At 30.4% G+C, this 11253-nt stretch overlaps 1 long non-coding RNA gene and 1 pseudogene across 4 annotated transcripts; one reads left to right on the top strand and one right to left on the bottom strand.

Moving 5' to 3' along the window:
* Positions 1-365: 365 nt before the first annotated feature.
* On the top strand, positions 366-1279 carry LOC145163277 (secreted RxLR effector protein 161 pseudogene; annotated as a pseudogene).
* A 7603-nt stretch (positions 1280-8882) lies between these two features.
* LOC145165171 (uncharacterized) lies at positions 8883-10822 on the bottom strand. Of its 4 annotated transcripts, none has more exons than XR_013739936.1 (7): positions 10630-10822; positions 10480-10549; positions 10302-10399; positions 9820-10182; positions 9602-9694; positions 9459-9524; positions 8883-9145 (listed from the first exon to the last, which is right to left on the bottom strand). It is a non-coding gene; the product is annotated as an uncharacterized LOC145165171 (long non-coding RNA). The 4 variants fall into 4 exon arrangements; XR_013739934.1 differs by having other exon boundaries at positions 9820-9950; positions 10121-10182; positions 10480-10820; XR_013739935.1 differs by having other exon boundaries at positions 9602-9751; positions 10480-10822.
* Positions 10823-11253: the final 431 nt, after the last annotated feature.

The following is an 11253-nucleotide window of genomic DNA, read 5'->3' as shown; positions in this document are numbered from 1 at the left end:
ATGGACTTAAACAAGCTCCAAAACAATGGCATTTGAAATTTGATGAAGTAATTTTGTCGAATGGTTTTTCTTTAAACCAATCTGACAAATGTGTTTACAGCCGTTTTGATTCATCTGGATCTGGTGTGATCATTTGCTTGTATGTAGATGATATGTTGATTTTTGGCACTGATCAAAGTCAAATTAATGCAACAAAGAATTTGTTGTCTTCAAAGTTTTCTATGAAGGATATGGGGGAGGCGGATGTAATCCTTTGAATAAGGATTAAACGGGTGAACAAGGGACTTGCTATTACACAATCACATTACATTGAGAAAATTCTCAAGCGGTTCAATTATAGTAATTGTACACCCGTTAGCACCCCTATGGATTCAAGCATGAAGTTGATGCCTAATAGAGGCAAATCAGTTTCTCAACTTGAGTACTCGCAAGCTATTGGTTCTTTGATGTATGCTATGACTAGCACTCGTCCTGATATAGCTTTCGCAGTGGGAAGATTGAGTAGATTTACTCATAATCCTAGTACTCAACATTGGCAAGTGGTTCATCGTGTTTTCAAGTATTTGAAAGGAACCAAAGATTATTGTCTGTGTTATTCAGGATTTCCTTCGGTCTTGGAAGGATATTCTGATGCGAGTTGGATATCCAATAGAGAAGATCATTCTTCTACAACTGGTTGGGTATTCTTGCTTAGTGGAGGTGCTATCTCATGGGCATCTAAGAAGCAATCTTGTATAACAAGTTCAACAATGGAATCTGAATTTATTGCATTGGCTGCTGCAAGCAAGGAAGCAGAATGGTTAAAGAATTTGATTTATGAGATTCCATTGTGGAGAAAACCGATTTCGCCATTATCTATCCGATGTGATAGTGTTTCTACTTTGAGTAAAGCTTATAGTCAAGTTTATAATGGTAAATCGAGACACATTGATGTTAGATATGGGATGATTAGAAATCTAATAATGGATGGTGTGATTTCGATTGAGTTTGTAAAGTCACAACAAAATTTGGCGGACCATCTCACTAAGAGTTTGGCGCGAGACTTAGTGCACAAGTCTGTTATAGGGATGGGCTTAAAGTCCTTATGAATTCTTATGAATGAGACACCCAATTCCCCTTTGATACAATGTTAGAGGTTGAATTCAATGTGGAAAACTTATTTATATGAATTGGAACACACATTATAACCATCCCAAGGTACGTGTGTTTGAACCTGTAGAGACCAGGATGAATTTGATTTCTTAATGATTCTTTTGATAAAATGTATACAGGTACATGAATAAAAGAATCACCTATATGATCGTGAAGTGTAGCCGTACTTCAAAGAGCTTGGGACTTGGCTTTTATACGATCAAGAATGGATTGGGACACACAACTTTATAATTAGTGTCAAGTTATTTTGTTTTAGATTATTGTAAAACTAATGTGTATATTATCTTCAGATATTCAAACGAGTTGATGGGTTCAATCTTTACGATACCTTGATTTCTCGAATGTTTGAAATGTGTAATATACTAACATGAAAATTCAATCGTATCGATATTTTCATTTATGCATTAGTTTCGTTTTCTTTTGTTTTAAGGTTGTTAATTCAAGGTTACACTAAAATAGGGGAGGATTGTTGGTGATTTTATCACCAAATATATTTTAGTGTAATGGACTTAACAAGTGTTTCAAGAATAATGTTTTGGTTATAATACAAGTTAGGAGGTGCAGGAGTGCACATTTGTATTTACTAAATATTATTAGTACTAAACCCTAAACATTATTAGTACTGAACCCTAATTATTAGTATTTACTAAACATTATTAGTACTGAACATTACAAGGTCTAATTTGTCATTCTTGAAAAGACATTACAAGGTCTAATTTGTAATTCTTAAAAGATGTAAACTGTTGTGACTTATCCGTTGATTGGATAAGTCTGTGAAATACGGATTTTGAAACACATACGAAAAAACAGAACGTTTTTCTTCACTTCATCTTCTTCAATTGATTCTGATTTTGTGCCTAAAATCAGAATTGTTGCATCAGGAATTATCCCAAGTTTGGATTTCGTGATACCCAAGGCATATAGGGTCGAAATATCAAACAAGGAAAGTGTTTACACGATTCCTGTTTGTGATCCAGATTTTCATAACCCTATTTCGAAATTCCCCAACAGTGGTAAGTTACGTTGTTTGTAAGACGTGACTTAAATGACATATTTGTACTATATATATATATATATATATATATATATATATATATATATATATATATAGGGAATTTGACAAGAAAGTCCTAAACTTTATTTTTTTGACAGTAAAGTCCAAATTACCGGCAATTTTTGACACTTTTACCCTTTTTTCCCGGTTAGCCGGTAATTAGGATTTTTTTGTCAAAAAAATAAAGTTTAGGACTTTCTTGTCAAATCGTCAATTAGGACTGTACTGTCAAAAAAATAAAGTTTAGGACTTTTTTGTCAAATCGTTGAAAACATTGGGACTTTAGTGTATATATCATTTTTTTGTTAGAAATTTAATGGTATGATACTCTTTAAGCATAAGAGTTATTCAAACATTCTCTAGTCAGCTAGATCCTATTGAAATCTTTAACGTTTGCTTATTGTTAAATCGTTTTTTAATCTCAACAAACCGACATTGAAAAAAATGGAGATAATCAAGAAAGAAAGAAAGAACTAGGGTTGTGTTGGCTTTTTGCAGTCCCAAAAATGGAGAAATAAGAAACCGAAAAAAACGAAATTGCCCTTCTTTCTCTTCTCAACATTCACACCCTTTTGACTAGGCATGTGTTGTTTGTGTTTGTATAATCTATTCCCACTTTTTAGTTCAAGATTTGGCGGCGAAGCAAGAAGAAATTTTTACAAAGGTGAAAAGACTTGTAAAACTTTCTTCTTACTTCGCCGTCAAATCTTGAACTAAAAAGTGTGGACAGATTATACAAACACAAACAACACATACCTAATCAAAAAGGTGTGAATGTGGAGAATGGAATGAAGGGCAATTTCATTTTTTTCGGTTTCTTATTTCTCCATTTTTTGGACTGCAAAAAGTCAACACAACCCTGGTTCTTTCTTTTTTTCTTGATTATCTCCATTTTTTTCATTGTCGGTTTGTTGAGATTAAAAAAATGATTTAACAAGAAGCAAACGTTAAGGATTTCAATAGGATCTAGCTGACTAGAGAATGTTTCAATAACTCTTATGCTTAAAGAGTATCATACCATTAAATTTCTAACAAAAAAAATGATATATACACTAAAGTCCCAATATTTTCAACGATTTGACAAGAAAGTCCTAAACTTTTTTTTTATAGCAAAGTCCTAATTGATGATTTGACAAGAAAGTCCTAAACTTTATTTTTTTTGACAAAAAAGTCGTAATTACCGGCTAACCGGGAAAAAAGGGTAAAATTATCAAAAATTGCCGGTAATTTAGACTTTACTGTCATAAAAATAAAGTTTAGGACTTTCTTGTCAAATCGATGAAAATATTGGGACTTTAGTGTGTGTGTGTGTGTGTGTGTGTGTGTATATATATATATATATATATATATATATATATATATATATATGACTTGAGACGTCATTTTGTTAAACATTGACGTCAAATACAAGCCTTAGAGTCATGACACGCCATGGCGTAGCCATTACGAGTTTTTTAAAACATTGCTGAAAACATAATTTTATATTAATAAAAAATTAATATTATAATTTATTAAAAATATATTTGTTATATTAAAACATAAAATAAAAAAATAAACAATAAAATATTCAAAGACTATTTTAAAATAATTAAAAAATTAAAATGAATGATTTTTAAATTAATTAACATTAAACAATAAAAATACTATTAAATCAAAAACTATATTTAATAACGTATTAATGTTCAAATTTAAAAATTAACCAAGCCGAGTAGTTTTAAAACTAATTAACAATAACAATAATTAAAAATAACAAATAAATTAATATTTAACTACAAGTTACTTTCATATAAAAATTACGTACCTTATGACTAATATTTGAAAACCATCATGATCGAAATGCATCTATATGTATTTTACTGCACATTTTTTCTAGCACATATAAATACCATTGAAATCATATGATTCCTATTGAACGCAAATATAAATACCATTGAAATCATATGATTCAAAATAAACACTATAGTTTTTTTATCTAACTTTCCCCTTTCTCTAATGTGTTGATTCGCTTGCTTCTTACTATGGATGTGCGTTTGGACCAAATACCGGAACCGAATCTGAAACCCGGACCGGACCGACCCGAATTAGGACCGAATAAGTTATTTAAGTCGGTTCTCGGGTATCTATTTTTGTCCAATAAGGGTTATTCGGTCCGGGTTATCCGAATAAAGGTTTAATCGGGCCTAAAAGACCGACCCGAATAGTGAATAGTCACTTGAACCGAATAAACCAAATTAACCGAAATGACCCAAATAACCAAAATAAACCGAAATAGTCCGAATAACCCAAATAATGAAATTCTATATCTAGTTCAACAAAAAAATATTAAAATTAATATATTTTTTTTCTTGAACTAAATATAGAATTTTCTTATTTAGGTTAGTCAGGTCATTTCAGTTTATTTTGGTTATTCGGGTCATTTCGGTTCAAAAGCATAGTGTAAATGTTTATTTGGGTTATTTCGGTCCTTTCAGGTTAATAACCGAACCGCAACCCGTATTACCCGAACCGAACCGATCTCGTATTAGTAAATCGGTTCATGTTTCAGTTCCCACTTTTCATCCAATTCAGGTTTCAGGTTATTCATGTTTGGGTCGGTTCGGGTCGGTTCCGGCCCGAAGCACATCCCTACTTCTTACAATCTTGTTATGAATTCCCAAGGCCATAATTAATGGTAATTTTCTTATAGAACAAGTTCTTATTATTATTATTATTATTATTATTATTATTATTATTATTATTATTTTTAATCTTTGAATTTTTTGTTAATTGCACTTAATTTGTACTTTTACTCCTTGTATGTCTTGCATTGCTTCATATATTTATGAAACTCATTCTATTTTTCTTATATAATATCACTTCAAATTGCTTAGTTGTTTCTCATTCGTTGTTACTCATGATCACAAACCTGTTCATTCTCAGTAATAGGATATAACCTAGCTCAAAGCTATATATATATATATATATATATATATATATATATATATATATATATATATATATATATATATATATATATTCTTAATAAAAGAGTATTTTACAAGCCAAGTGTCCCTCTTTTGCACCTCCAACTTGCCACGTGTCCTTACCAGGATGTCTTTTGACTCAAATTCCCGTTCAATTGTTGTTTAGGGTAATATATCACATCCCTTAATATCAGCAATTCAGTTTTAAATATTTATCTGATACTAAAAATACCTCTAATAAACATAATTGAAACGCATTTCCTCACTATAATTCTGCCACCGATTTTGAGAGTTGATTATCATGAATCTTCCATACAAGAGAAATGATGACTGTGACCACCCTTCTTCTCTTCTAAATCACTTTTGATTCTTAATTTTCTTTGGTATTTTGAATTTTCTAGGGTTTTTAATCGAACCATAATCCTCATCGCGAATAACATCAAATTGACGGCATCATTATTGATATGGGGTTGAAGATTTGGATGGAGTTTGCTGGAAAGGGAGGTACGTTGTCTTTTCTTCTTTTTTATCCTTGAGTAAATTGGATCTGATGAAGAACACCCAAAACATCCCAAATTTGAAGTCTCATTTTCGGTTTTTCATGAATTCCAAACCTTAATATTACTCTTATCTTAGGAAAGTTCTACTTTGAACTTTGAAATGTACGAGGTCTGCCATCAAGATTCAAGGTGCGTATTTTGTATACAACGGCTAGTATATATAGTAAACATTATACTAAGACACAAAGTTTGTGGCTTTTTGAGATTGCAATGAGAAAATGTAAGATATCGATCATAAGTGTGGTAGATAGCCCACAGTAAGAGAACTTTATGCATTTGCATATGGAAATTTGTGGTACTTAGAGATGTTCTCTTTCAATTTCCGTTTTGAGTATATAAATGCACTGCAAAAAATTAGGTAAAATGGTAGTTGAATTCACAAGGAAATTTATGTTTTAATCTATGATTGGTATGATTCAAGCACTTATGGGAGAATTACAACAACCAATGTGATATATATATATATATATATATATATATATATATATATATATATATATATATATATATATATATAAAGATTCTCCAAATGCATCATTATTTCCATGGTGGTTAGGTTTATTCAGTTTCTTAATTGCATCTCATCTTCTGATGTGACTGTAATATTATAAACAACCATTCTCATTCGGTTGTGGTTCTCCAAGTGTGGCTTAAGTAGAGATGGTGGGGGCAATAAGGTCTTTTAGTCAATTCGGATATGTCGGTGTTGTTTATCTTTAAGTGGGAGTTTAGATTCAGTCGGTCATCATCTTGGATCTATTTATGTTAAAGTGAAAGCTCAAGGAGAGAACTAGCCTCTTGAAAGCTAGGATTCCAATTTGTAATCATTCATTTTTTAGTTCAGTCAGTTTCTATATGAGTGTACAACAGAAGTACACTTTGCTTCTTTACTTTAAAAGTAGATAGTTTTGTATTTGGTGTTATTATTTATATCCCTTTTAATTTGATAACTGAACTTGATTTGTGTGGAATGGAATGGTGATGGTGATGAGATAGAAAAGAGGAGATCAATGGACTGAGTTTCTCTCTTGGGAGCCTATAGCCTTTTTTATCATAGTTTCTTGGTGGGTATGATAAGACCTGTTATTCAAGACACATGGAAAATAATCAGTGAATCAACCTCGATTTGTCGAGGTAATGCAACGCTTATTTGATAATTCTTCAATTTACAAATGTTTTTCCTTACTTCATAAAGTTTAAAGATGATAAGAAATATAAAGGTAATTTACCATTTCATATAATTTGCTTTCTCATGTCAATCATTAAGTTGGATTTGGAGTTGTGAAGAAAAAGGAGAAATAATTAGTGATAATTACAAACTTCTACCTATTTATTTAAGGGATGTACAAAGCTTAAATGAGCTCATATCAGCTTATCTGGATCTGGGGTATGTGCTAAAGCATCATTACCGAAAAGAATAAGGTAGTGTTTAGTATAATGGATCAGAAAAGGAAACAATGGAATAAACTACTGCTGAAGGAAGGTGATTCATTTCGTTTGTTAATTTTCCCTTCATTTATCATGTAATGGAACGAAAAATTGCATTGTAACCCAATTTTAATTGTGGAATTTTAACGTCACAAAATTATCTTTTTTATCACTTAATTGGGTTTTAATAAGCCTCTTTTGTCTTTTAATTTTTTTACATGTGAAAATAAAAATTCTTAAACTACAATTAAAATGGTGTATAGAATAAGACTTAAAATTATGCATTGTACATACATTTTTCATATATATGTTTTTTATATGTTATCATTTTATTTTCCTACAAAACAGATTCTTCCTCGTGATGTTTTTGGGCAGTAAATGATCAAAAATTTAGAGGTTGCATTACTCTCTTTCAAAGTTAGTATTTACTTATTTTGTTGATCTTTTTTGAAGTACAAATATAAATGTCTAATAATTTTTCAGATGTCATTAAGATAAATGCTTAAAATATTGGCAAAAATACATTCAATACTTACCGTCAATCATTACGCTTCTGGACCTAACACACGAATTTTGTTGGCAAAATAAGGAATATGGTCTTATGAAAAGTCTCATCTTGGTGAATTCGGCATCCAAACTTGCAAGATATCCATATTTAGTCAATTGGCATGTCATTTGCTTCCGCATAAACTTCAACAACCTTTAAATTACAGAAATTTAAACAACTTTTAAATTATTTATTGCTACTTTTTATTTAATATGTATGTTAATAGCCATTTTCTTTCTTTTTGAATCTAGGAGGGTATAATTGGTAACCTGACCATTCACTATCTAAATATACAAAACGTAAATTAGATATTCATAATAGTGTATAACAGTGTATGTATTTATTTTAAAAGACAATTATAAGTAAATTGGATATTTATAACATTCTATATATTAATTTAAAAACAAAATTATAAAATTACTGACAAAGCTTTAATCTTTGTAAATTAATAAATTTTTTGTATTTATTTGATTAGCCATTATGAATAGTGTTAATCTTTCACAACCGTAATTTCTACGGGTTTAAACTAACAATTTTATAGTTACGGACAAAACATTTAAGCTTCTAATAAATACATGTCTGCAAATGTATTATTAATTATAACGTCTATTAACTTCTAAAATGATTTTACGTTGGCTCCGTGTAACACACGGGTTATAATCTAGTATATATATATATATATATATATATATATATATATATATATATATATATATATATATATATATATATATATATAGGGAGAGGATCAAATGAGAACACCAAAAGGTTGAGAACGCGAGAACAATTGTAGACCAACCATTCCATAAGGGCATAAAAGAAATTTTACAATGTAATTAAATATGGATAATTAATTAATCCCTACAATCATGGGATGTTGTCTAATTGATTGACTTTTTACCCAAATATTAGAAATGAATTTAATCTATTTTTAATCAAATAGATTATTAAAAAATACTTTTTACCATGATTAAAAAACGTTTTTTTTAAAACAATTACCAATATATAAATAAGATTGATGAATTAATCAATTTCAACCGAATATTTGTAATTATGCCAAAATAAAGCATATTTGCAATCATATATGAATCCGTTGTAATCGTGAATGAATAGATGAATTAAATTATAATAATAAACGAATATAACACAATTTATAGAGAAAAATTACAATACAACTATAATCATAAATAAATAAAAACATATTGGATATATATCTAGATTGTACATCTATTCATAAATAATAACACAAAAAGTTACAATGTAATACATATCTATTTTTTTATAATCACATATGAATACAACATAAACAAAAATTAGAATAAAAACAATTAACTATTATTATATAATCATAAATGAATAAGTCAAGATCTTCTCCACTTTGTATTGTTTGGTTGTATATTAGCACTCCAACATTCCATTTGTAGAAGCATCTTCATTTCCTCTACACCCCGTCAAATAAAGAAATAAATACAATTAACAATCAATTAAATGAAACAGATTTAGTAAAACACATATGACGTCAAATTATAAATGAAGAAACATGAACAAAATATAAAATACATATGAATTCCTATAATTGTAATTATATTCATAAATGAATATATATGCCATTAATAAAAAATGATTACACTTCTAATCATAAATAAATACACTTGTAATTATGTTCAGGAAAACAATAGGCTACAACAAAAGCATGCAAAAACAATTTAGAAGGTGAATTCAAGTGAAAGTTTAAGTGATTTCATGGTATATACCAAACAAAGGACGAAAATTAGAACCCAACTGAGTTTTTTTATAATCCCAACAGCTGCCCCTTCAGGCTGCACAAAAATTAAATTTTCATTCAAAGAAATTACAAAATGTTTTTTTATATAAATAAAAAAAAAAGGTAACAAACCCTGCATCCCATAAGACGGTATAATAGTTGTTGTAATGAGGGCAATTGCTCCAATAATTGTTCACTATCCAAATCCCTAGTTCTGCTGTAACCCTGCACACATGACAGATCAGGTTATACTGTATCCAAATCCCTAGTTCTGCTGTAACCCTGCACATGACATGACAGATGCATTTGACTGGGATTGAGACTGATGTCAGAAAAAAATGATGTCATACCTTATTATCTTCATCTTGAGCAGGTCTAGGGATACGTTCGGCTTCAATGTCATATTTCAAGATTTTAAAGCATTCAAGTCGTTCTTCCAAGAAGAGTCCATATGTACGAACCCAAGCAGAACAATCCCAATCTGTTGAAAAGTTGTGAACTTTGATTTAGAATCGGTTTAAAGTGTAATATAATAAGCTATGAAAATGAAAGAAAGATAGAAGAAAAAAGAAACCAATAGGGCTTGAATCATCCTTGAAATTAGCTAACTGAAGAACACGCCCTCTTTGTTGGAAATTTAGAAGTTCTTACCTGAATGTTGGATCACCTTCCCTTAGCGCCCTATGTATAACTATTAGCGTCTTCAATGCTACCTGATATGTGATTTGAAACAAGAAGAGTTTGCATAAACTATAAACCCCCAATTTGTATCCAACGATAACAATGAAAATCAGAAGGAAACATGAAAACCCCAATTCGTAGGTAACAATACCGTCCAATTGCGAGTCTTGGCTAATCGTCTTGCTAGGGCATGTAAACAATACTGTACATCTGCTCGAGGCCGAATCGCAGATGTAGCAGCCAAAACTTCTACAAAAAACAAATACATTTAACAGTTAACATCTACAATTAATCAGTTATAGATGATGGAACTTGAAAGACGAACTGACTTCTGATGTGTCTCTCTTTGGGTGGGCATTCGACATGATTTGTAGCTTTAACGATGGCAACATCCACATCCTAAATCACACATCAACACCAAAATCGTAATTATAAGATAGAATTGAAGGGTAATCGCGGGAAGACGTGGAGGAACTGACGTAAACGACGTTGGGTGTTGGTGGTTGGTGGAGAAACGATGCCCGACCTAGAAAAGAATGCGACAATCGATTGTGCGATGGAGGGAGTTTCAAAGAATAAGAGATTATGGTGTGCAGGAGGCGATTTATTGATTAAACCCTAGATGTAGAGAGAGACGAACAAGGATACGGAAATTTGAAAGGAAATGTAGGAGTGAATGAGAAATTATAGGAACCGGCTAAAGTTGTAATTACCATCGTACCCTTATCACCTTTTTAAAGTTACATTTTAATACCAAAAATGTTAGAATTTACATAAATAGTCCATTTGATAATAACCTTAGATTTGAATATTTAGATGCTCCAGATCTGTTCTCGCGTTCTCAACCTTTTAGGTGTTCTCATTTGATTCTACTCACATATATATATATATATATATATATATATATATATATATATATATATATATATATATATCGAACCAATTATATACCGAACAGGTATATACCAAACCAGTCATATACCGGACCAGGTATATACCGAACATGTTGTCTACTGAACCATATGAAATAACGAACAAAGTATAAAAATATGTCACAACAGTGTAACAGTACATATGAACTCACAAAAATACAGTATTTACAA

This window comes from Lactuca virosa, chromosome 3 (genome assembly GCF_052849685.1).
Source record: "Lactuca virosa cultivar CGN04683 chromosome 3, Lactuca_virosa_CGN04683_v6, whole genome shotgun sequence".
Lineage (NCBI taxonomy): Eukaryota > Viridiplantae > Streptophyta > Magnoliopsida > Asterales > Asteraceae > Lactuca > Lactuca virosa.
This window is presented reverse-complemented; position numbering and strand designations above follow the sequence as displayed.